At 37.2% G+C, this 27097-nt stretch overlaps 1 long non-coding RNA gene across 2 annotated transcripts; it reads right to left on the reverse strand.

The window, feature by feature from the left end:
- Positions 1-7828: 7828 nt before the first annotated feature.
- Positions 7829-15616, reverse strand: LOC310892846. 2 transcript variants are annotated; one of them, XR_014578518.1, is made up of 3 exons: positions 15191-15616; positions 13380-13512; positions 7829-9561 (listed from the first exon to the last, which is right to left on the reverse strand). It is a non-coding gene; the product is annotated as an uncharacterized lncRNA (long non-coding RNA). The 2 variants fall into 2 exon arrangements; XR_014578519.1 differs by lacking the exon at positions 7829-9561 and adding an exon at positions 12177-12942.
- Between the last annotated feature and the right edge of the window lie 11481 nt (positions 15617-27097).

Consider the following 27097-nt stretch of genomic DNA (forward strand, 5'->3'; position numbering starts at 1 on the left):
GATCATGGAATGTGGAGTTATCATTTACACAACTCAATTTACTATGAGGGATAACATATTTGAATTCACTGGGAATGGTCCTTTGAATATCTGTGTATCTGGATGTGCTGTGAACACGCTGAAAATAGTATGAACTTTAAATGCATGCCTTAATTCTTATCATAGTAGTGCAGGAAAAGAATATTTATTTCCATGCTGTTTTCTTCATGGGCTTTTTACTAACAAGTAAACACATCCAGTGATCATTCTGTGGATGTGTATGTTTTAATAGGCATTTTAATAAAGTAATGTAGAATATGTTTACTGCCATTCATTAAGAGTTTGATATCAAAATGTCTTACAACCTGTCTAAATTCATAATAACTGCATACTTGTGAATATTTTAGCTTTGCCTACAACCACCTTGGAGGTTTATCACATTATGCATAGAAAAATATTGTGGGAAAGCACAATAAATATAATCTCAGCAGCTATTCCCTTCAAAGACTTTCAGTTTTACGCATCTTGAATTCTAAATAGGTTTATTGCCAATTATACATGATGATGAAGCAGTAACATGGAGTATATGCCATATTTAAGAGACTCACACCAGCAGATGCTCTTGTAAATATATTTTGCTTCAAACCAAGAAATCAGTGTTGTGAAATCCCCCCAAAAGCTTACTGATGCACTTTCTCAACTCAAAATGTGTAAGCATTCTTGCTGTTTGATGACTGATTCCTTATAAACTCTGGCCAAAAGCAACCACAACACAAAGATGCTTGTTTACGCCCAGTTTTGCCATGTTGCAGTAGCACTGGAGGTGTGCACAAAGCTCAGGACCCAGTATGAAAACATCTTACATCCAACAAAAAAACACAGTGTTAGAAATCACAAATAATCGGGCCAGAGGGGACATTGGGAGGGTCATCCAGTGTAACCCATCCTTCCTTGTCCTTCTTACAAGTAAATGGGGGGAACAGATTACCTGTTTTAGCTACTTTTTTTTTTTTTTTTTTTTTTTACATAGCAGATGACTAACACCATATTTCTTCCCTTCTCAGTCTTAAGTAAACCCCAATTTTGCCATCTTCTCTCCAGCGGTATGACACATTTTTGTTGTTCCTCTGGATGCTCTCCTGTCTCACCTCTTTTTTAAACCACTTTCCTCAATACTGAAGACTGAATTTCAAATGAAGCAGAGCAGAGCCAAAGGGCTGTTTCACAGGTTTTATTTAAATATACAGTGCAAATAAACACAATAAAAGAAGGAAGTATTTTCTACTTAAAATTACACATTTAGAGGTGAGACAGAGAGAAATTAATGTTTTGGTCCTGTAGATGTAAAGGCTCTCAATTAACTTCACTAACTGGGATGACCTATGGGAGCTTCAGTTTGGTTAGCTCCAGGCGTGCACCTAAGTGTTGCTGCAGGCTTGAGATGTGAAAGACTTTCCCAGCCTCACACTGAAGTAAAGCTGTGAACAGAATCCAGCACTGCCTAGTCTTAATTCAGTACCTTAACCACAAAACCACAGTTCTTTTTCCTGTGGAAGAAAAGTTTTTAGGCTTTTCAGAAACAGAAAAAAAAATACCCACCTGCCTGTACAGAAAGTTCAGCTTGGTTTATCATGATGATTTCACAATTTGGTTTCACTGTTGTTCACATAGCTGGAAAAACAAAAACTAGCACCCTAAGGTCTGTGATAATTTTGAATGTGTTCTTCCATAATGTCTCTCTTCTTTGTGACTTGGCCCAAGGATCTCAATATCCACATTTACAAGTGTTCTAATGGATTAAATGATTTTGAGGATTTTGACTGTTGGTAAAATTTTTAATTGACTCCTCACCACCTGTGATTAGCAACTGAGCAACCACCTCAGCACAAGCCCTACATCTCATTATTCATCCAGATTTCCTTTAAGAAAGAAATCTCATTTCCTTTCACAAGACTTGGAAAAACTGATTTTAGGCCTGTAAAAGTATATGACTTTCTGTGCTAACAGCTGAAACTCAGAGAAGTTTTGATTCTGAAAAACATACATTGCCATACCTAAACATATATTTAACTAAGTATAGACAGGAATGAGATGAAATGTGCCAGAATCCAGAGTAACAACAATACTTTCTTCACATTTGAAATGTGAGCAAAATTTTACATGGAAATTTCAGCCCAAAGGTATGATTTTTATTCACCCCACTATTCAACTCTTTTGCCCCTGCATTGCACCCTATGAACTTTACTTAAAAGAGTCTATCTCCATTTGTGTTTATTAGCACATCTAATGTTAATATTCTTAACATCAAATAAACAATAATAAAAATTCATTGCACATCTGAGAATGTGTTTCCCATTCAGGAAAATACATGGAAATGCCTTTAAGCCTATCCATATTAAGGACAGCATGTAAGCAAATAACTTTAATCTTGTACTAAGTATGTGCTTAAATAAATGAGGATGCCTTTCCAGCCTATATTATTCACATTGCTTATAAGCGCATCAGAACTTCTCTAAGCTTCACTTATTGGCATAGGAAGGATCTTATTGTTACAAGCCCGAAGTAGGAGGTCTAATAAAATTTCTTAATCTGATGAACCACATAAAAAGAACCAGAACAAATATAATTTTATATCTCTACTGGGGGGAAAAAACAGATGATGTGGCTTAAAAAGTTTGTTCCCCCATCTTTTATTAGGCTGTAACTTATACAAATTATATCAAGCACTGCAGTAAAATGAAGCTGGATTTATTTGTAGACACAGATCTTCTTAAAAAGATGTAATTTTTAAAATCCTGTAGGAAATAGAAGCCGTACATAAAATTACACCAGATTTAGGAGAAAAGCAAATAAAACACAGATGATGCTATTATAGTGTTTTAAATATGTATTTATCACAAGTTGTCATTTCCCTTTCTGAAAGTATATTGTTTCAGGTATTTTAATAAAAATAACAGTTTGTGTACAGTCTGAATAACAAACTGCATAAGTGAAGCTGCTACTAAAATATCCTGATAATGAGACAACATGAGATAACAGTACTCAGAAGAATAAAACAAAAATTCTAAATGAGAAGAAGAAAGAAAAAATTGGGAAGGATCCAAGCTTTATGTTTCAGTCATCAGACATCCTCTCACTGATGAACAGGTAGGAGGAAGTTTACCTAGTGGTAATCACTAAGCTCTCATTCATCTTGCTAGAGTTTAAGTGTCCAGGTATCTAAAAATTAGGTGTCTAGTCATGGCTAATTATCTGTATTCCATCTGTAGTCAATAAAGAGAGATAGGCACTTCTGGAAGGTGATTCAGTCTACCTATCTCAGGACATTTATCTTGGGATGCAATGAGTCTGTCTCTCTGTGCCTATTTCTGTCTGTTGATGATAGAGGGAGTCTAGGCGGTTAGCTTAGATTAGATGCCTGACTTGTAGATAACTAAATTTAGCTGAGATGCCTCTCCCAATAAGTAATTACTATTATTGTTGATACTGGGGATAATTTCCACTGATATCAGGATGTGATGCTTATCTGTACACCCTGCATACACCTCAAAGTTTTCCAAATGTTAATGATTTCCAGAAACAGAAATTCATGCCTGAATTTGTACTTGCCCAGATCACCCTTCTAGTGGCTGTGAACAGTAAAATAATCTGTGCCTCCCATCTTAGCCTATTATATACCAGTGAGATGAGCAACTCCCACAATCCACTCCAGGAACAGATGCATTTCAGTGAGGAGGGAACTAACTGATTTACACATCTGCAAAACTGGCATCACTTAAGTTCTGTCCATTATAAATATGGAGGTAATGGTCTTTTGGGTCATTACAAAATCTAACTTCTTGCTAAACTTCTCAATAGCCTAGGATGAAAAATCCATCAGTACTCAAAATGTAGCTTTGTCATCTGATGGCTCTGTCTGCAATGTCAAAGAACTGACTGTTTATCCTGCTCTGTTCGGTTTACGAAGCTTAGTCTGCTAATTCCATATGAAAAAATAAAACAGATCTGGGTTCAGTTCTGCAGGTGAATCACTCCCTGGACTGTTTCTTGCTGTGTGGTGGAGTTGAAGGAGCCTACACAAAGAGGAGGTCTCTTTCTACATCCCTAGATCTTCAAACAGGAAGACCTGAAGGCTCTGAAGCACTGCCACCTGTTTCTGTGACACATTCCAAGGCACATAGACTATACCCATAATGTTGTGCTATTAAAAAAATCCCTCTTAAAAGAGAGAAAAAAAAAGTGACACCATTTTCTCATTATTTCAGGCATTATGAATTGATAAAAACAGTGGTGATAGAGGTAGACATACAACAGGAAGCAGGAGGAGACATGAGCTGAAAGCTGTCTAATACAGATCTGGGTGGTCCACTGCTCAGGCAACCAACTCTGTAAGCCAATCAGGGAAGACTGGCCAGAAATAATTGATTTTAGGAGCATAAACAGAACTTTTGACACTAGGCTTTCTTTTTGTCATTAAAGTTCATCATGAATTCAACATTATTATTATTATTATTATTATTAATTATTTGTTTGTTTGATTGTTTGTTTATTTTTCCAGTGGGACTATTTAGCAAAACTGGAACTGGTTCTGGGACATCCCTCCTCTCCTCTCCTCTCCTCTCCTCTCCTCTCCTCTCCTCTCCTCTCCTCTCCTCTCCTCTCCTCTCCTCTCCTCTCCTCTCCTCTCCTCTCCTCTCCTCTCCTCTCCTCTCCTCTCCTCTCCTCTCCTCTCCTCTCCTCTCCTCTCCTCTCCTCTCCTCTCCTCTCCTCTCCTCTCCTCTCCTCTCTTCTCTTTTTTTTTTAATTTTTTTTCCCCACTTATAATGGTTAGTCTAACCAAAGCTGTACCTTCTCTCTGCAGAGCTTATCTTTGACATAACACTCTAGACATGCTAGAAAGGTCTGTCTGAAAACAATTTTCCTTAGTAGCAGTAGCTTCTAAGAAATAAGTTGGTAAGATCTCAGCCCAGTTTTTCCTGAGTAATGTCTGGGTAACCATTCTGTGACAGACATTACTTTGATCTCTGCTGAATAATGAAGAACTATGTAGTTCATGGATGGTTCTAGTTTGGGACATGATTCTTACAGAACATTTTTAAATATTCTGTTGAAGAGAGTTTGGGTGTGTGAGCAAACATCTTTCACTCATGAGGAGATTAAGTTACAAAAAATTAAACAACACATTACTGCAAATTCTTTGGGGCAGGGATCATCTCTCTGCTCCAAGTTTAATGGCTTAGAGCAATAAACTTGTGGCTCTTAGCAACTGCCGAAACATAAAAGATAAATATGAGTGCTTAGAGCTTGATCATAGGCCTTTGCTCTACTTAGTAATTGTTTATCTGGGTGACTTCACTGTACTTACTTCACTGTAACTGCAGGCCACATTGTCACCTAGGTACATATTACAGAAGCTGTCCATAAAAACAGACACTGCTACTTATTGCTTTCTGCGGACCAAAAGGAAAAAAAATAATAATAAAAATCAACCTATGGGGCTATTATTCTGGCCTTTCTTTGACCACTGACTTCACTTAATTTAAAATTAAAGAAAGATCAGAAAGAATAAATGCATATTAAATTAATAGCACCTATTCAAAAGGCTTGCACATTGCAGATAACTAATGTTCACAGAAGAGATATACAGATGGAAACGTTATCATTTTCAGATATCTGTCTTCATGCTCATTTAATCATTACCATAATCTTTACAGAGAAATGGCCACGACAATCTGTATCTCACTATACACACATACACATGTATATTAGTTGGAAAAGAAACACAAGACCTGCTTCTACTCTCTCTTATCTAGGCATTATATATACAGGACCATTTGTCCAGAATGTCAATGACCCAAATGTCATTCTGTCTTTATGCATAGGGCCTTCAAACTTCCATCATCTTTTGTCCACAGGCACTGTCTAATTAACAGTTAGCAGGTTATTTGAGAGCTAAATCAAAGCAATATGTTCTTCTGTTGTGGAGGCCAGAGTTGACAGTTCTTGCCATGGGGTCCCTATAATTGTATGCGTCTATGGCCTGACTGTCATGATATTCAAATAAAGGGAAACAACCTTGTTTTGGTCCTCACATCAGTCTTATTTCTTGTTTCATATGTTATGGCATAAGTTATGGGATGAATAACTTCTAGTGTTAGAAACAGAATCCAGTTTACACTCTCTCTTTTGAATGCTCTAACTACAGGGTGTTAGAGTATCTCTGAAACCTTCTTTGTCATGATGCTTTAATAGACCAGTGTTATCACTACAAAGTCAGACTCATATCTTTTTTATGTTCTCTCCCCATGCATCATTTTTGTGTGTGTCACTCCTGTCTCAGGAAACAAAAGCAAATACCACAAGAAGAAAAACAAGTTTCTACCTGTTTCTGGTTTATTGTACTATTCTCTGTTGGACATTACATCTGTTCTGTAAAGAAATATACTACCTTGATCCCCTCAGTAAATGATCACCTCTCTTAGATCTGTCCAAATTTCTCATCTGTCTGGATATGAGCTCCAGCATCAGCTTTTATAGTAAAGGATTATGCTCAGATGATGAATGAAAGTTATGGCATCCATGCAGCCAGGAAAACTTCTAGCGCATGTATTTTGAGCATGCAGTCCCCAGAAATGACACACATGGTGGCTTTGCAACACCAGTCTATTCTTCTGTGACCCTTCTCACCCCAGACTGAGCTGATGGGTGCTCACAGATAGGGCTGGTGCAGAGAAAGCTGGGTCACAGGGTGGAAGAAAAGCTATGCACGGACTTAAAAATTGGTGGGGCCAGGGCGTGAACTTGGTGTCGATGGTGTGACCAGCTCAGTGTGCAACCTAGTGCACCTGGACAGTCATAGATCAAATTCACTCTTAGGATTCAAAGTAATTTTGGCTTCTTTGGCATTTCCACCTCAAAAATATGCATTAAAAATGACATTCACCCCTCTGAAGAAATGATATTTTGAGTTCTTGTGTTAGAGATATCAATGGAAGCTTTGCTCTTGAAACAAGTGAGAGGAGGACTGGGTTGTTATTGTTTTGGCAGGAGAGTTTTTGAAGGAAGGTGTTTCTCAAAGCTAGTAGGAGGTTCTGCACAGTTTTGTACTGTATAAACTCCCCTCGATTAAGCTCTTTTCGTTTTCAAATTACTTAATTACCATTCCTCTTCCTTTCAAATAAAATGTGCAACAGCTTATCTCAGTTACATGAGAAGGCTAGTAAAGAAGGTGATATCACCAGGAAATTAAAAAATAAAATAATGATAATGCCAGTCAGCTTCAAGAAAAGAATGAAAATTGACTCTTACTAGTGCTATGTATTAATTACACTCACCCTTATTTAATATCCCCATTGTGTTATACAGAACAGTGCTCAGTAATCCTAGCATAAATGAGTCTTGTCCACTGCATCAATTAAAGGTTCCCTTCTACTCTCTGCTGTCTTAAAGAAGCAAACTTCATTTATACATTTTGCGATTTTCTATTCCTTGAAAAGATTTTCTCTTTTTCAAAAAACAGAAAAAAAATCACCTCTATAGGACAGTTTGGGTTGGATTTGAGATCAATCTCGAATATGCAAATGACAGAGTAGGAAACCAGTAGGAAACTAATGGGAGGTTGATTCTAATTTCACTGATTTAAAGTTTTTTTTTTTTTTTTTATAACAAGCATATTGAGAAAAGAATATTTTCTAAATGTTGTTTGAAGTTTCTCAAAATTGTGACATTTTTATTCTATCTTTCTTTTTATGAACATCTTAGAATGTTGGGTAGAATAGTGTTAATTTTTTGGCAAAATTATTTTTTCAGTGAAAAAAGCAGTCATTTGTGCCAAAATGTTTAACGGTGCCACCTACACTTTGCCAGATTGTTCACTCAGTTAAAAAAAAAAAGTGTCTAGTATTTATATTTCTATAATTTTTCTGCATAGTTATTAAAGACAGCGCATTAAAAAAAAAAACACAACACTATCATGCTTGAAGTAAGTCTAAGATCTATCATATCAGAATGAGTGGAAAGCATTGTACATTCTGAGATTTTTTTAAAAAACATTTTCATTTGGATGTTTTTTTTAACATGAAATTTAATTTTGCTTTGACATCTCTCCTCTTCCCCAAAGAGAATTATATTTTATTGTTTTTTACATTTTATAACAAACTAGTCCATTATGCAGGAAACACATATCACAGTCTCTACACATAGACTTATAATAAAGTATATATACTATGTAGAATGGCTGAGGATTTCACATTATCCTCACAAATAGTGGTGTGGTAAAGATCCAACATGGTCTGTGAACAAGGCTGTTTCTTTCTCAGATTTTCATCTCTAGAGAAAATGCAATATAGAGCTTTTTTTTTTTTTTTTAAGTTCAACTTTTATGTTACATAAATGTTCATGACTGAATATTTGCTGTAAAATGGATGGTTCAAAAAATAAATAGTTATGGGCTATAAGAACAATCCATATATACTTGGTAGTTAGTAAGTTTGATTTTCATTGCTTACCTAGTCAAGTTTTAAAATATATATATATATATATATTTTTTTTTTTTCTTCAGTATGTAGGACATTTACTTAATTACTAATTACACTTTTTTTTTCCAGGGTGATTATGATCAGTTACATTGAAATAGCAGTAGAGATCAGCATATGATCCATTCTTACCATGAACATCACTTATCAATGTCCGTCTTCTGATCAGACTGCACTTTTTGTACATATTGAAAAGTTACAAGTCCATTGAAAATCTATATCCTGTTCAGGCTAGCCTTAAAAATCAATGGAGTTGGCAAAGTTGCTCTGTCTGTGACCACCTAGTACTGTAATTAAAAAGTCACAATGGATGTAATTTCTCTATAAAACTTCCACATACCAAGGGGTACATAATCACTGAGAATAAGATTGACAAAGTTATACTTTTTTTCCTTTTTTTTTTCTTTTTTTTTACTTTTTTTTTACTTTTTTTTTTTTTTGCTTTTCTTTTTACTTTTTTTTTTTACATTTTTTTTTCTTTTTTTTTTCCCCCCCTTTGGTACAGCAAAGCTCCATTTAGGGTGTGTTATGGCAGGACTACTTGGTATTTTTTCTTCCTGGAATGATGAAGTGCAAACAGTTCTCGTTCAGTCCTGGAGTTTACAGGTGTGCCACCGTGTTATCCATATCACTCTGCAGAATTCTTCGCTGCTATCATCATGCCCGTAAAATAAACTAGGCTCGTGCTCATGCTGGAGTTTATACGCTGTGAAAAAATGTACTGTCATCTCTTGATTTATAAGCTTGCTTTGCAAAGTTCTGAGCTTAGCAGTGGGTGACAGGGCTCTTTTTGAGTAGTTTTAGCTCTCTTCTGAGCTATGATCTAAGGATGTCTTTCAGGGTGATCCTCGACTTGTAAATCCAAGGACTGGTGATTAGGACAGAACGACTTCTCAGAGGTTAAGTGAGTGATGAACCTCAAATGGCTCAGGAATTCAAGCCTTTAAGTTTCAGGAGTTTTTTGAAACATTCAAAGCCCACCTTGACGCCCGGCCAGAACTACCGTATTTGGGCAACAGCTGTTTTTTAAAGTGTCTTTCTGTTTCAGCTGCAGGAAGAAAAGGCAGGTTTTCAGGAAGCTGATGAAAACTTGTGTTTAGGTATAAAAAATTATTTTGTTCTGATTTTGCTTCAAACTCTATTTTAATTGCAATTTTATTCCTTTTTTTGTGAGTACGTTTATTTCTCACTAAAGTTGAAACAGATGGGCTTCTTTTGAAAAGTATGGGAGTTTACCTAGAGATAAACTGCGGCTTAAAAGAGACATGCAGCAAATAGCAAACAGGTTTGGGAGAAGCTTCTGTCAGCCTTTTGATCGATCCAATCAGTCACAGTCAAAGCTGTGTCTCCGATGATGCACAGAAATCAAATCTTTTGACTCAAGAATTCTTGAATTTCCCCATGATGCAGATAATGTTTTCACATGGGGAGAATCTCACAAATACTTCAAATATCCAAAACATAGTCTCTCTACTTGTTTTACTCACTTCAGGCTCTCAGAGTGGAAAGGAGGAGGCACTCTCAGAAAAGAAATTATCTGGCCCATCTGAGATGCTTATTTTTCAAAGAGTTGAATCACTCAATTCTTACTTTTCTTTTCTTTTCTCCCTCTGTTGAGATTAGAGGAAACCCAAAGTGATCAGCTCAGACTTGACTTAGGTGCCTTTTGCATGTCTGTGCCTGCACACTCTGGCATCTCATGTTTTCCCTATAGTTACAAGAGTTGCATTTAGGGGCGAGTTATTTTGTTTGTTTGCATATTTTATTTTATCATGACCTGGTCAGGAGGAATGAAGAAAAAGGATTAGTTAACTAGCTGTCAGTGTGCTACCAGTGACTTTGGAGAACCAGGACTATTTCTATTTCTTTGAACATTTCTGAATAACTTCACACTAACCGTGATTTATTCACTTGTTTTAAAGAGAATAACATGAAAGGTTGATGTCTATGCCAGCATGGGACAGGTCATCTGGTGGAGAAGAGGATTAGTGTAGAAATTATGCTGATTTACACTAAGTAATATGCTTCTAAAGGGAACCTGTCCAGTCTTACAGACTCAGTTTACCTACCTGACATTTGTGTACAAGTGATATTTCCCCTCTCCAATAGACAGCTTTCAGCCTAATTTTCAGCCAGATAATGAGCTTTTCTTGGCACTTGGCTGCAAGACTGTGTGCAACAGCACATAGTGGGATCCTGCACTGGAAAAATCCCCATTAGAAAGGACACTCCCCAGGTGCAGCATGATAGATATCCTTTCCTGCTGTACCACACAACCAGGTGCACCACATGGCTACTTAGCACATGGCCAGACAAGCCTATGTAATGTGATGTGTTTTGTTAGCTATACATTTCTGTCATGTATCTTTACATGTGGGTTCTTGCACAGCAGTTGAGGAAGGAGAGGAAAAGGATACGTGAACTGGACTTTAGAAGAGAAGGATAGGTAGACATTTTCAACTGCCTAAGGGAGGATTATGGAAAGATGGAGTCAGACCCTTGTAAGCACAACAAAGGGACAAGATGCAATACCCATGTTACAAGGGTCATTTCAACATAATCACTACAATTTTTATCATAGAAGCTATTAAGCACAAAAACAGTTAGCCTGGAGAAGCTGTGGGATCTTCTTTCTTGAGATTTTCAAAAATTGAATGGGCAAGGCTCTGAGAAACCTTGAGAGCAGCAGATTGAGCTGGATATCTCCTAAGGTTGTTTCCTACTTGACTAAAGCTGAGATTCTGTGATTTGAGGTTGAAAAGTGTGACAGATATATCAGCATCTGTGTAATATAATGTCTTGTTCCTAGAACTCTGACTTGGGGAAAAAAAAACAATAATGTCCTACACTGCCAGAGAGAGGAAGAATATATTGGCAGATCCAAATAGTTATGCAGGCATGCCCACATCGCTTACTTAAGGATCAAACACTGGAGCTAGTGACTGGGTCATGAAACTCTCTTTGGTCTCTGCTCGATCCACACATGAGCCAGCTGTGTGGAAAGATTTACAAATCTGACCTTTTAAGACTGATTTTATATGGATACAAAAAAACTTTGTGAACCTTCATTATGTATCTGTGAGATGCCAACAGTAAATTGCAAACCATTTAGCAAATTTCATCTCACTGGATGAATTTTGAGAGTTAAACTCTCAAAAGAAGTGAGTTCCTAAGTGTATTTTTTTTTTTTTTTTAATCTATCCTCTGAAGATAGGTATCTGAGTAGATAGAACTAAATAATGCACCTATTTGAGGAGTTCCGCAAACGAGAATCCACTTTTTATCTGCCTGTGTATCTATGTATCTATCTATCACATACTTGTACACTACATTTGTTATGAATATGCTCATGCATAGCACACAGTCAGAACAGCACTTTACACATTTCACTTGATTCCTTTCTCTGCTGGTATTCCACATTTAAGGATTAGGATCTTAAATACATACATAGGAAAGTGAGAGTTAATGACTATGTAAAAAGTTACCGAAAAGGTAAAATATGTCCTCTGTCTATCAGACAGTTATATCTTCTAGCTCTGGTGTACATATTTTCATATCTGAATCAGTTTCAGTAAAGTGTTCCAGTTATATTTGTCAATATTGCAAAGTGGCTGCATCAAAATTCATTTTGCTTAACATTTCTGTTTCATTTTTCTTCCGAGACCTTGGTTTATTTTTAATTCCTTTATGCTAATTGGTGTGGAAACATTAGAAATAAGGGCAATGCTAATATATAGTTATAAAGGCATTAATAATACTTTAACTTCAATGAAACAAGCCGTGTGGTAAAGAATTCTGTAACTGATTGGTCAGTGTCTGGTGTTGATTATGTAAAACTGTAGTCACACAACTCAAAATAATGATGCCTTTGAGAAGGAATTTAAAAATGAGATACAACCTAGATTCTGCAACAGAAATGTTTAAAATAAACCAGAAATATTTCTTAGGATTAAGGGAGATGCACTGAAATGACCTCAGTCATCATGCTTTATGTTGCTTATTGGAGGCTCTAAAATACCTTCAATAAGCAACATAAGGGTGTATGTAAAGGCTTTTTTAAAAAAAATAAATTGTGAGTAATTAATCATTTCTGCAACTTATCGCGTGGAGTAGTGTTTCAGCCATTTGCAATTTAAAATCAGGACTAAACACTATTGTGAAAAAATAACGTGAAAGTTCAGAATAATTCAGCGGTCTCATTAAATTTAACACGATAGTCAGCACCAGGCAGGAATTCAGATGAAGTGATGATAGTAGTCCTTCTGGGTGTTAATGTCTTCAGGTGAAATCCTTGCCTTGGGCTGGCCTCTTACTAACCTCTTGACTCACTTGTGCCATTAAGGAGTCTTAGAAGTACCAGTATAGCTATGTTCCTGGAGTTGAGGGAAAGATTTCTTCTTTACAGCCATGGTGGGAGCAGACATGATGTCTGTAAAGGGATTTATTTGAAAAAAAAAAAAAAAAAAAGTAAGGTTGGGTGGATGGAAGGGGACAGTCAAGGCAGGAGGGGAAGTTCAGATTGTCAGTAGGAGCCAGCTGAAGAGCTCTGCCACTGCCTAAATCTAGTTTCACCAGAAAGACAGGAGCAGCCATGGGGAGGGTGGGAAGTCTGCCTGACCTTAGTGGAGTAACACATTTCCCTTGTTTTTGCTGGCATTTGGCCCTTGACAACTTTCCTGTCTTCTTGTCTGAGTCACAGCAGCTCAGGCTCTGCCTGGAATGATTCCAGTCAGTTCTGTCCTGATTGACCAAATGTCAATGATTTCCTTTTTTATTTTTTTTATGTGTGTGTGTGTGTGTTTGTTTTGGTAACCTCTATTCATGGAGGAAGTCTGGATCTGATAGCTTTCCTGTTTCATTTCCTACCTGTGTTTAAGAAGTGATCATCTTTCCTTGTTCTTGAGCAGCGAGTCTCCACGTTGTTTCCCTTATGAAATGATTTCTGCCATCCTTTGGAATTCCCAGCAGAGACACTGAACACTGAGGGGAAGAGACTTTTCTGGTAGGTATGAGAAAAAAAAAAAAAAAAAAAAGGGAACAGGATACTGGTTTAGATCAGTCCTTGAATGAGTAGAACACATTTTGTTAACACTCATCTTCCCCTTGTTCACAAGCCTTGCATTTTCTCCTTCTATTAAGTAATGCAATGGAAAAAGAATTACAAATTAGAAAATATTTGTATTATTTTCTTAGAAAGACAATGAAGAAGCCATATTTCAAAACAAATATTTAATGTTTGGTGTTCAAGACTATATTGGAGAGGTATTTGGGGTTCAGGAACGTTTTAATTAAATTCCTCCATTGGTTCTTAGTTACTTTTTTTTAGAGGGACTATAACAATCTAAAGCTTATTTATTTGTTTATTTTTAACTGTATTTTGAAAATTCAAAATAACCTGAAATAAAATTTTTTAAAAAAAAAGCAAAAGTATTTTTTTGTTTTGTTTTGTTTTGTCCAACTGGAGAGTAGAGGGATAGTTATAATATAATATACTTCTGACTGTAATACTCAGAAGATTCGTGGAAGACAGGCAGTGCTTTTGTAGAGGATGGATCCAGTTTCATCTTCACCTCAATATGTGCCCATTGATTTTAGAGAGATTAACCCTCTTTTGCATTGCTACACATGAGATGAAAGTCAGGTTCAAAATGCACTTAGGAATATTTGCAGTAATGAATCATGTGATGGAACCTATCAAATTTGTGTTGAACAAGTAATTTTTGGGGGGCTCACTCTATGTCCACTCAATAGAATCATGGTTTTCTTGTGCAGGTTTATAAAGTTACTTCTAAATGTTAGTCTAACATAAGATTTTGAATGGTAAATTTGTATTTGTGTTCACTAACAGGAATAATAAATGATATGACACTTTAAATATATTTTTAACAACAATTGTGATACGCGAAAGAAAACTGAAGAACCCCACACAAAGAGATATTACAGTACTCTTCAATTATTTCTCCCAGTATATTTTTTCTTACAGAAAAAAAAAAAAAGAAAAAAAAATCACATTTCAGGCAGTGTACAAAATCAAGTTATTATTGACAATAATTTAAAATAATCCTAAAAGGAACTTAGAAAAATTGTCTTAGAATCTACTAAGATGTTTTAGAGCTAATGATATCAGAAACACATTTTTTTCCATGAATTCTTTCCTGTTGTGTGGATTCAGAGGGACCATTTCATATTCAGACAAGAGCTGAAATAGCCATTGAATTCCTTCTGGCATGCACGTGAAGTTCCTTTTATCACCAATGGGAGTCATATATTCACATTAAGTTAAGAACAGGCCATGATTCATAGCCATTTTTTCCTCAAATATTACATTAATATCAGAAATATACCAGATGCTTTTTATTTTCTTTTAAAAAATATATTTCATTGGAAATTCTGTACAGGTTTAATTATTGTTCTTCAGAGCTGCTTGTAAACCTACCCAGGGAGCATTTTCATTATATTTTTCATAACGAGATACATCTTTTATTTATTTTTTTCTTTTTTCTTTTTTCTTTTGGCTAACTAGACTCTTTTTTAGCAGGCAACCTTTCCATTTTTGTCAGCTCTTCTCTTGGATGCCGCAAATCTTGCCCTAACAATACTTCACCCTGAATTCGCAGCTGGCCATTTAAGATTTTGTCCAAAAACTACAGAAAACAACGGAAAAAGTTCCCACTTACCCCAGTGGACTATGGATCAGCCCTACAAAAGAGCTCACATCAAAATTCAAAGAAATTTTGTGTTAGCACGGATGTTCCGTCTTTTCTGAGAATGAAGCAAACGGAAACCCTACATCTAGATATTTATTTATTTTTGTCTCTCTTGTTGATTTTGTTAGATGTTGAGTCAGTGTTTCCATTTCTACAGTTTCCCCACACTTCATTAAATTCACAGTAAAACTTGGCAATGCTTTTTGAAGCTGTTTGTTTCTTATATTCCTGCTACTAACCATACGGGGAATGTTAATGTATAACTAGAAAAATACTAAAATATGCCCATAATTTACTACAGGCTTTGACCTAGACCAATAACATCACCATTAAGCTCTAGAAAATAATTTATTTACTGACAGCTTATAGCATCATACTCTTTTTATTTTCTCTTCTGTTCCGATACTATCCTATTTCTTTTTTCTGGTTTAAACCTTCTTATCTTTATCATATGCTCATATGGGGCACAGACAATAATATAGAGTTTGGGAGATGTGAGTTACAGTGGAGGAGGAATTGCTTTTTTGCTCTCCCTATTTCATTACAGTATTATTTGCATTACAGCAATATCCAAAGGCCCCAATATGAGATAATTGTCCACAAGAGTTGCTTTACTGCACATAGACAGTCAAAAAGTTCAGAGTTTAATCAGAAAATGCATACAAAATTTACCAAATATAGTGGAGGTGGCAAAGTTTGGAGAGTCTGCACCAAGTTCACAAGATATTAGAGTAAGGAATACAGTCCCTTTCCTTGAAGTGTTGGTCCAGGTCTTTGCCACTGGGTGATCATGCTGCCACCAAGAAAAAGGAAGATGTTCAGTCCATATTTGAACACATAAAGTGCCACAACACTGGCTTGAAAGGAAACCTCAGCAAAGTTGGGTATCAGCACAAATCTCTAGATGTCTCCACTTTGTTTCATAAAGAACTATAGTTAAAGAAATATATATGTATTTCCAGATAATGTGATAAATATGGATTTATTTTATTTTATTTTATTTAACTACTTTTACTGATGTTCTTCCTCATTCTGCTCCATTGATTTTAACTGGTTCTATTCACATTTCTATTTTCATTATTGCTCTTTAGAGAAGGAGGCTGGTAGGTTACAAATGTAAAAACATTGTGTAGATTAACTACATAACCTGTGAATAAACAGCAGTTTCTTTAGAAACATTAAATGAATCATCCATAAAGACATACAAGAGAGTTCCTATTTTCATAACCTATATTATTTATAAACTCATAAATGTTTCAGCCAGTGGGCAAGGATTTCAGAACTGAACTGCCACATTTGCTGAATAATTTCACCTCTATTTTTGTTTCCCTCTTATATAGAGAAATAAAATCTTGTGATTATTAACCTTATAAAAGAACCCTTTTCTCTCCTGTCTTCTTTTTTTACCCAGTATTACCTCTTCTTTTTTTTTCCTCTAAGGATTTTTCCAGTCTATCAATATGCTTTCCACAAAAGTACATGGCAAGTGGCAAAATGCATTAGAGCTACTACTTTACTCCATGACTTAAATTCCCAAACACTGAACTTTTAAGAGTTTCATGTCCTTTGGGTTATGCAAAGCTTGGCCTATATCAGAATACAGTGAAGACAAGCTAATAGCACTGTGTTTATCTACTTCTATATATCCGATTAATCACCCAAAGAGCCCAAAGGATAGCCAACTATAAACATTACTAAAAGCTACTGGTTGGCACCATTTGTTTTGGTTGGGGGGCACCAAAGGAGATGGAGATTTGTATTTGTTATTCGTTAAAACATACCAGAATTAATTCAACTTCTTCCAATCATTGATGATTTATGAGGCTGTGCTAAATAAATTCTTATATAGGTGAGTTCTTCTCTTTTTACATGCAGCTCTTCAGTATCATCGGAGAAAGTGGTCAGAATATTTTTTAAGCTACAATTTTACCCACGTTTTCAGAATATTAGTGGGTATGTCTAGAATGTGAATATATTGGAGCTGATCATTTTGTATGTAAATAGACACATATACAGACATACATAACAGAATGTCATTTTCCATGTGTGCAAGCATACACAACCATACAGAAATCTTCTTTTCTATTGATTTTAAGAAAATCTGTTCTGAGTGCAGCTCCACTGACTCTCAGTGTGGTCTCACAGCTTCTGCTCATGTAAGAGGGCACATACCTGCATGTTCAAGCCTGGTAAAGGTAATGACTCGTCCTATGTGAATATGACCATCAAGATCCAATAAACATAAAAAGGATTGAGAGCTGTAGTTTTATGACCTGAGAAAACTTTTCAAGCTCTGTTCCACCGAGTCCAACAGCTTGCCCAGTGCCATTGAAACCCTTCTGAAGTGAATGGTTGTCCTGTGTTTGGGAGGGATATGTGATTACAAATGTGCTTTAGTCCTTTGCTAGCCTGCATAGACTCTCCATACTTGATCAGTAATCAGTTTGGGGTAACCCTGGGACATCATTTCAGATGTTTCTGTAATGAGAGTGAGATCATGAGTCCAGTGAAGGGAACAACAAAACCAGCACAGGGAAGTCTTTTATTCCACCCAGCATAACTTGATTTTTTCTTCCTTTCAAAAACATGTAAAAGAACTTTCTTTCCATTCCCAATAGCCCTGACCAGGTAAAGCATTATTTCTATCATCTATGGGCTGGAAACTTTGGGAAGTTATTTGCTAATGAATTACAGACTGTGCAGCATCTATATATGAGTCCCTTGAAAGCTAATTATATATACATAGACATACACATACTTACAAACACTGTTTCTCTATATGTTCAAGAAGTTGGACTTACAAAAAACACTCACTCAGGTAGTATTTAAAAACATCAACTGGAATTTCCATTTTGATCCTGGCCAGGATTTAGCCACCTGTGCATGCATAAGCACAGAGACCACCAATGAAGCTCACATAGTGAGATTTATAATGAGGATCACCCATATTTTTAGTGAAATCATGATATGTGGCATTTTTGTTGGAAACAGGTGCATTTATGTTACTTTTAATCAAGTGACTACCCTAATTTTCATCCAAATAATGCCTATGAGAACCAAAATGTTTTTACAAAACCCAAATAAATGATTTCTAAGAAAAAGAGACAAGAGGGCAGATCTTCCTCTATGGCTGGTCACACTCCTTGGCCTCAGCTGATGCTGGTGATAAATTTGCTGATAAAATCAGGAGGGACTTTCATGGGGGAACTTTACTTTTAAAGCAGCAATGTAAGACTCAAACCTCCTTACAATGCAGATCTGCTGATCCCTGTTGTCTAACTGTGGTTACATGTGCTGACTCCAGTTTCAAAAATAATTTCTTAATCACTTTTGGCTCATCTTGGTTTTTCACATTGCAAAGCCAGTGCAGCTGTGGAAGGATGGACCAGATTCCATTCTCCCTCACAGCTCATCGACATCAATGCTAATTAAGTTCTAGGTTTGGGGCCAAGTTACACCCTGAGATGCAAATGGCCTCCAGACTGTGACAAGGGCTTTTGTCCTTTATTTTTGCAGTGCATGGCACAATGTGAATCCTGGACCTTGTCTGAGGCTCATGGGAATTACTGCAGTAGGTCTAGTAAAGAAAATTAAGGTAATTCCTTCATGCACAGCAGCAGAGTAGGGGTCAGTAGGTCAACTGTGTGTCTATGTAGTACAGTGCTCTGCAGTCCTGGTCTCCTGAATGTCCAAACTGGAGAACAAGGTGGAGCACATGGCAATTTTTCCCGTCCTCGCACAAAGAAAAGCAGAGGACACAAGGGAGTGGCTCATGTTCACCTGTCATCCTGGGAGCAAGGACTCACTGCCAGGTCTCACAGAACACTTTGTGTCTGTTGAGCCTCTTTGCTAACAAGTTCGTTCTTCCCTTTAATGTAGTCTGCTGTAAGCTGCTTCTCCTACTCTGCAAGGTTTCCTTCTTTGGCAAAACAAATGAGCTGCTCCATTAAATATTTCAGACCTGTGATACCTTTCAGGGTTTTGTTTAGTTGAAGCAGACAAGTCCTCCTCCCAGTACAAACCTGGCTCTTCCTCTCTCTCTGTCTTTCCCTGCAGTGTTACTTGAGTCCCCAATTTGAAATGCTGTAATAGCATGGCATAACTATTTAGCTGAACACAATCACACAATTGTGTGACAAGACAAATGTAATGTAGAGCACAGGGGAAATGTGATCCTAAACTCAGGGCATCCATTCTGCACCAGAACAGTTGAGAGCTATGTAGTTTTTGAAAACCAGTCTCCTCTTGACAATTAACTTCAATTAATGGTACACTGCACTAAGCAGAAAATAAAAACTATGCCATTAAATCCTTCGGTGCAGGCTGGAAGGGTTCCAGTTTGGCTCTGAACTATCCTAAAGAGCCTGTATTCATATTACATAGTTATAACTTTACAGGCCTAAAAGAATATGAACCAATAGTCATTTATGCTGTCCCCTGCACTTGACAAAGAATATGTCTGGAGTTTTAATCCTGATGTAGTGAGGATATGTGGAGGCTGTTTTGAAATGAGAATATAATCCTGTCCACAAATATTCTGTGCCACTTTAAAACCAAGTAGCAATTAAAAAAATATTTCTTTCATTAATATGTATTTATCAGAAATATATTGAAATAATAAAACTGCAGTTGTCTTTTGAAAAGTCTTTCCTATGAGCTTTACATTGAAGTCAATGAGCTTGAAACTAGGTCAGGGAATACGTCTCCAGATGCATGGTGTTTGGGTAAACTCAGTAAATGAGAGAGTAATCAGCCAGAATTAACGAGCATAAGACATCTCAGGATGCAGCAAACCACCCATCCCAGTCCCATTCCACAGTGGAGGGAGAGATGGGGACCCTGGAAGCAGTTGTCACCTCCCAGCTGGGCTCCCTCCCTGACCTCAAATCATTCCATGATGATTTTGATATAGAGAAGGATCAAGAGGATTGACTGTCCAGGCTAAAGGTCAGCCAGAAATTATGATGAAAGTATTGAGAGGTGGGACAACATGCTGTGAAAAACGTCAAGCTTTTTAATTGTAAATGTCCCTTTTGGTTCTAGGATTTATGCCTCTTTGAACTAATATATATTTCATGTTGGAAGCTGAATAGGCTAATGTTTTTTCTGTCAAAAATATTCTGATGTGCTTACAATTAGGTAGTATCTTTAAAGGTAAACACACATCTTTCCTTAATAAAAATAAAAAATTAATTAAATATTTTTTTTTCTTAATATATATATATTTTCTTCAGTTTTCAGGCAGAATGTTTGGCTTTCAAAAACAGACACAGTTTTGGTTTGGTTCACATTTGTTAGTTTTTAATTAGACTTTCCATTATATCAAACAAATGTCAACATTTTCCACTGGTGTGTTTAGAGTAACTGTAAATATCTTCAATACATTGAACACCCAAATAGTGTCAATCAGGTCTGCACTCAGCCTGATTATGGAGGTACACCTTGACTCTTGGAGACGTCTATCCCACACTTGGCACCTTCCATTGCTCCCATCTTCGGTGGCACATAATCTGGATCCGATTTTTGGGCTGCAGGTTTTTGCACTCACAGCAGCAGTCAACATCTGTCTCAGGAATTAACAAGTCCCAGCAGCTTGAAATACCACCCTGCAAAGAAAAGACCAAGGAAAAATGTCTCTAGATTATCTGGGAGTGATTTGGATTGGGGGGGAGGGACGGAGGGAGGGGTAGGGAAGGGGACGACACATGACTCTACACCCTCCCTAAGCCATGGTTTAACGTCTAGAGTACAGGACCATGACCACAGTCCAACTCAGAGATCCAGTGCCTGTTGTCCCTCTGAAAAGCATGTCTGAGGTGTCCCCAGGGAAATGAAGAACATTTTGCTTGAGCGTTTTTCATGTGGGAACACAGAGTCCTTCAGATTCTCTCAGTGACCAGTATGAAATTTTCATAACAGTGTATTGTGTCATTCATCTTTTCAAATTTATTTACTGTTCACCTCCCAATGAATCTTTTCACTTTGTCCTTACTTAATTGTGACAACTTTTGAGCTTTCCACTGTACAGCAGGTATGATGATTTCTCCTTATGTTCTTCCTGTCTGTAACAGCCAACTAATATTTTTGGCAATTCTGAAGAGGAACTAGTACACTTATTGTCTCCCTGGTGTATTGCAAGCTTTACCAACATTCCCTCATAATTTTGATATATTTGTGCAGCAGTGAAATCTTCTAAAGATACTCTAGTATGACAGTAGTTTCATTGTATAATGTGATAGAGTTTAACAGCCCTGTAAAACTTGATGTTCCTCTAAAAGTTGAAATAACTGTACTTCAGGTTAACCATCAATCACTAATACAACTTCATTTGGCCCCAAAATATCCACACTGTTTAGAGCTTTGCTTCCGAAACACGTGATTTTCAGACCCAAAAAGAGAAGATGTGCTCAATGCACAAGATGTCAAACTGAGATTAAACCCACTAAGGTCTACAAAGCCTGCTGCAGAAATGATAACTATCTTTGTCAAAATCCCAAGCAAAAACATGTACGTCAAGTGAGATCGTCGATAAAATATGAATATCAGGGTAAGACTAAGTTGTGGGTTAGTTTCAAAGAATTTTTTTTCCTCTGAGATGCAAAAATTATCTAAAATCTTACAACCCATTTCTGAATACTGCATTTATAAATTCTGATGACATGTGTAGTTTCCTTCTATGGCAACACATAACTACAAAAGACCTATTTATTAAAAAGTATCTGTGAGTTTCTGTGTTTCACTGAGAGATTTGGGGTCCTCATTTTCAATTCTAATTTGTCTGCCATTCATTACATGCATACCTACAACCTATAGCTTCTTGGCTCTGGACATACTGTTATGAAACATGCAGAGCCTAGAGATGGGCATTTGATTTCCACAGAGACATCATCTGCCATAGCATAATTAAAAGATTTTTGTCTAAGTGACGTGATGGGGATTTCTCTGCTTTGGAGGCCTGTTCTGAGGTGTATCTAACCCTATTTTCTCAGGAGGTTTTCATGTTAATTCCAGTCCAAATACTTCCCTGTTACCTCTGGTAAATATCTAACTGTGATGTGGTAAGGTTTAATGCAAGCATTTCTTATAGGTTTATTTATTAAGCATTACTTGTGAACTCAGAGTTATACAACACCTCATGATGTCTAAGTACAAGGTGCAGCACCTGTTTCAGGGCAATCCCAGACATGAGGACAGACTGAGAGAAAAACTCATGGAGAGCAGCCCTGCAGAGAAGGACTTGGGGGTTCTGGTGGGTGAAAAACTTGACATGACTGGTAGTGTGCTCTTGCAGTCCAGAAGGCCAGCTGCATCCTGGGCTGCAGTGGTCAGCAGGTCGAGGGAGGGGATTGTACCCCTCTGCTCTGTCCTTATGAGGCTCCACTTGGAGTCCTGCATCCAGGTTTGGGGACCCCAGCACACAAAGTACATGGACCTGTTAGAGCAGGTCCAGAGGAGGGCCACAAAGATGAACAAAGGCTGGACCATGCCTCCTATGAAGAAAGTCTGTGAAAGCTGGGGATTTTTAGCCTGAAGAAAGGAAGGCTCTGGGGTGAACTTATTACAGCTTTTCAATACTTAAAGGGTGCTTGTAAAAAAAGATGGAGAGCAACATTTTGCTCGGGCAGGTAATGGTAGGACAAGGAGAATAATTTTAAACTTAAAGAGGTTAGATGTTAGGAAGAAATTCTTCACTCAGAAGGAGGTGAGGCACTGGAACAGGTTGTCCAGGGAAGTAGTAGATGGCCCATTCCTGGAGGTGTTCAAGGCCAGGTTGGATGAGGCCCTGGGCAACCTGATCTAGTGGGTGTCATCCCTGCCCATGGTATGGGTGTTGGAACTGCATGATAATTAAAGCCCTTCCAACCCAAGCCATTCTATGATTCCAAGAACAAAAAACACAGAAACAAGCACCAGCTTTTGCTTTGTGGGCAATGCAACTGAAGTCATTAAACCTTGGTCTTTATTTATGGGAACACACTGTGCTCCTACAACTCAAAGAGTGAAAAAAAAATAATGCTGACAGCTAACTGATTTTACTTTGGGCTTAGCATGGCCTGGAAAACTGATCCTGCACCAAAGTGAAGTTTGGTTTAAACTCTTTCAAATATAGATTCATAGACTTTGGGCAACAGACACTCTACAGTGTTATGAGATTAACTGCACCAAGTTGTGATATTCCAACCTGAGGTGAATGGCACACTATCAAGAGGGTTAGAAAAGCCAGGCCAGCTTTGACCTTTAGGCATTTGAACTTATTTAGAAACTTCAGAAAGTACAGGCATCAGGATGGTCCTACCTAGACAAAGGTCACTGAGTTCTGCTGTTGCATGAAAGGAGAGATGAGGACACTGAGATGCTTTCCATGGGCTGAGAAAAGATGGAATAACACCCCCAAGCCTTTCCTGGATAAGGTCAAGTGTGTCTCTGCAGAACCATATTTTAGCACCAATAGTTCCTGTGCCAAAATAAACTCCTTCTAGGTTCTCAGAATCCTTCAGAACTTCCCTTTCTATCCCTACCAGAGGCTTTACAGTGCAAGGGTTTCCTTCTCCTTCCTCCTGCCATTACCCACGTCCTTCAGTCCTCTGGATACAGTTGGATCCTTTGCTTGGCTTCCCGGGATTTCTGGTCACTGTGACTTGGACTTTTTTATGCCTGGGCAATCAGCAGCAATAATTAATGAAATTGTAATACGTCTGCTACTCAGGCAAATATGGACACTTACATTCCCTCACCTCTATGTCTTGTTGTGATTTGGATTTTCAGTATAGCTTCAGGTTCCCACTTTGGATCTATGCATAGCCCTTCACCAAACCTGTTTTGGACTTGCCTAACCATTGCAAGTATCCCATTTTTACTTCCTTGAAGAAACTTAGACCTCATTTAGATCAATCCACTTTTGAACAGTACAGGAATTTTTGTCTGAGTAAAACCCAAGACAAATGAGAATTCCAAGATTTGTCTTGTGTGACAGAAAGTAGGGACAGTTCTAGCTCAGGTATTTTGATGATTCACCTATGAAATGTACAAGTGTTAACACATCCTATTATTATGATTTCCCCATTCCCACCTGCTTGTTTGCTTCACCCACCTGTTGCATCTTGCCTTTTAGGTTGCGAACTGTTTGGGGTAGTTATGTTGTTTACTCTGTGTATGTTGTACAGTGTCTAAGTATGACCCAGTTTAGGCTCCTAGGTTCTTCTGCAATGAAAATTGAAAGTAATGAACAGCAGAGATAAGCAGAGTCAATAGTTAGATACTGATTAGTTTTAGGATAGGAAACTTTAAAGTGTATCTTATTTTTTAATAACGATATAATTAATGTGTGATAATGATCTTAGTGTAAAATCTGATTGGAAAGTAGACATCTGTTGTTTTTTTCTGCAAAGTAGTTAAACGAGGTCAGCATTTTCAACTTTCTCCGCACCCTTCCCTGCAGCCGAAGGTTGACCTCACCTATGTTAACATGAGATAAAATTACAATGTCTGGTCCCACCAGTGTCTTGTAGTGGGAAAATTAACATGTACTACCTATGCATGGATGCACAGGATGGGTGTTTCAAGGAGGGAAAGCCCATGTGTGAGAGGTTATCAGTTGTTTCCTTGGTCCGACATTCCTTGGTATTCACCACATAAGTTGACTTTCTAGATGAACTATTTTGTGGTTGTCATTCTTTATTATTAGGAATTTGTAACCCATTCCAAGGGTGCCACCAAAGCCATATCTGCTGAGAGACAGAGATCATAGCATGAGCTGGATTCAAGCCCTTACCCAAGAAGAGATGGGCTCATCTGTTTTGATGGTTCCCTCCGGCATGCATCTGTTTGAACAAGTGTTATTCCCTGTTTGGCAATAGGGTATTTAGCAGGCATCAGTCATCAATCAAAGCATTATCATTAATAATCAAAGTGAGACATTGGAAGAATGGGAAATTAATCACAAGTGGCAGGTGAAGCACCTCAGTGCAAGATGCGCTTTTCTGCGTACTGAAAAGGATTTATTTTTTTTCAGCTAGCCTTTACAAAGGAAAAACTGGGTTTAATCCTGAATTACATCACATACCCCTTCTCTTTGCTGTGTAAAGGGATTGGTGTACAATCACTCTATTGCTAAAGGATGTAAACTTCAGAGTGGTATAAAGTGTCCTTACACAGTCCAAAAACAGTGAAGCAGGACCACTATTTCTTTAAGCATTAAGAATTCTAGTTTCCACTGCTTGGCAACATGATTTGGATAATTTCAGGACACATTGTGACTGAAAAACTTACTGTAATTATCATCTTTCTCCTCCCTGCATGGGCCCCTCAACAGGTACCAAAAGAACAATAATGATTAAAAAGACAAAGTAATACCTTTGATTAAAGGTGATTAATAAGGTAATAAAGATGATTGAAAACTAAACCCTTCAAATGGAAGTCCTGCTCAATATATCAACAGGTTGAACTTACGTCACTGATTACAGCCACTTTTTGTTACCCTCTGTCCTGGAATGGAAAATGATTCATTCTTTCATTATGATAGTTACGACCGAAATATCATGCTGAACTAATTGAAGCTTGCCTTTATGTGAGAAAAATCTTCACGAGAGAGATAGTGTGTGTCTTTCAATAACTGCTGTCCTAATACTTTTTTTTTTTTATTTTAACCAAAGTCTATTTTACTCATGTAATTGCATTCATTCAGAATGAAAAAAAATCAATGTATACTTACATTAAGTCACAGAATGTACATTTAACCAAGAAACTTCCAGTATAGTTTTCAGAACTCCAATACATAAGCAATGACAAATCTGTTACTGGCAGAATACTGGTACAGTTTCATTTTTTATTCATTTTTTATTCCTCCAGCTTTTATCTCAGGAGGGCATTAGGCACTGGCTGGTGTTGTAGGATGCTTAGAATGATGGCAACTGCAGTCATAAAAGCATGAAAGAAATGATGGTAGCTAACAAAGAACTTTGAAGATTTAGTAGTCCTTTACTATACCACCAGCTAAGAAGAGCTGGACAGTCTACATTTGACACACTTGATATAGGTCTTCCTTTCCACAGTTAAAGCTGTTTCAGTACTAAACCAAATACTGGCTGGGGGCTGAAATGGAAGGGTTTTATATTCTTTCTGAGATTCACGTCCCTTGAAAGTGTATCCTGATCTACCGTATTTGCCAGTATATAGGACTCTGGTTTTGCTCACATATTCTCTGATGACACTAATGACCTGAAACATAGGACTATGAGACCAACATTCAGGGCATGATCAAAAGATCAAAATGAATTTTTCCTGTTTTTTTTTTTTTTTTTAATTTTATTTCTTCTTTTTTTTTTTTTTTCAAAACTGAATGATAGTATACACTGAGAAAAGGAGAATAATTCTTCCTTGTTCACCAGTGACTTAGATCACCATTAGCTGAAACTATCTGGAGCATAATATGTGACAGCTTTGATAGATTATTTTATTAATTAGGTTAGTTTCTTTGCTAACTCATTCATTCATTTGGTTTTCACAACATTCTGTGGCAATTAGTTCTACAGAAGCATGAAAATATATTATCTTTTCCTTATCTTAAAGGGGCACACAAAATTCATAAATGTATGTAGATAATGAAAATCTTCATCAGATTCTTTTTCTCAGGTATAATCCTACTTTGTATTTCCTTTGTATTTCTTATGTTTTATTTCCTTAAATTGTCCTATTTCAGCTGATCAGTATATCATTCTGCAACTGCAGGGAAGAGGATGCTTGAACCACAAAGACCTAACTTCTTACCACTTCTACATCACACGTAGGGACAACCAGAGAGAAGTTTAACTTAGCAATTAGTTAGAGCAATTAAAAACCAGCCTAATAAACATGGAAGCACAGGTAGCACTGAGACCA

Source organism: Anser anser, assembly GCF_964211835.1.
Source record: "Anser anser genome assembly, chromosome: 1".
Lineage (NCBI taxonomy): Eukaryota > Metazoa > Chordata > Aves > Anseriformes > Anatidae > Anser > Anser anser.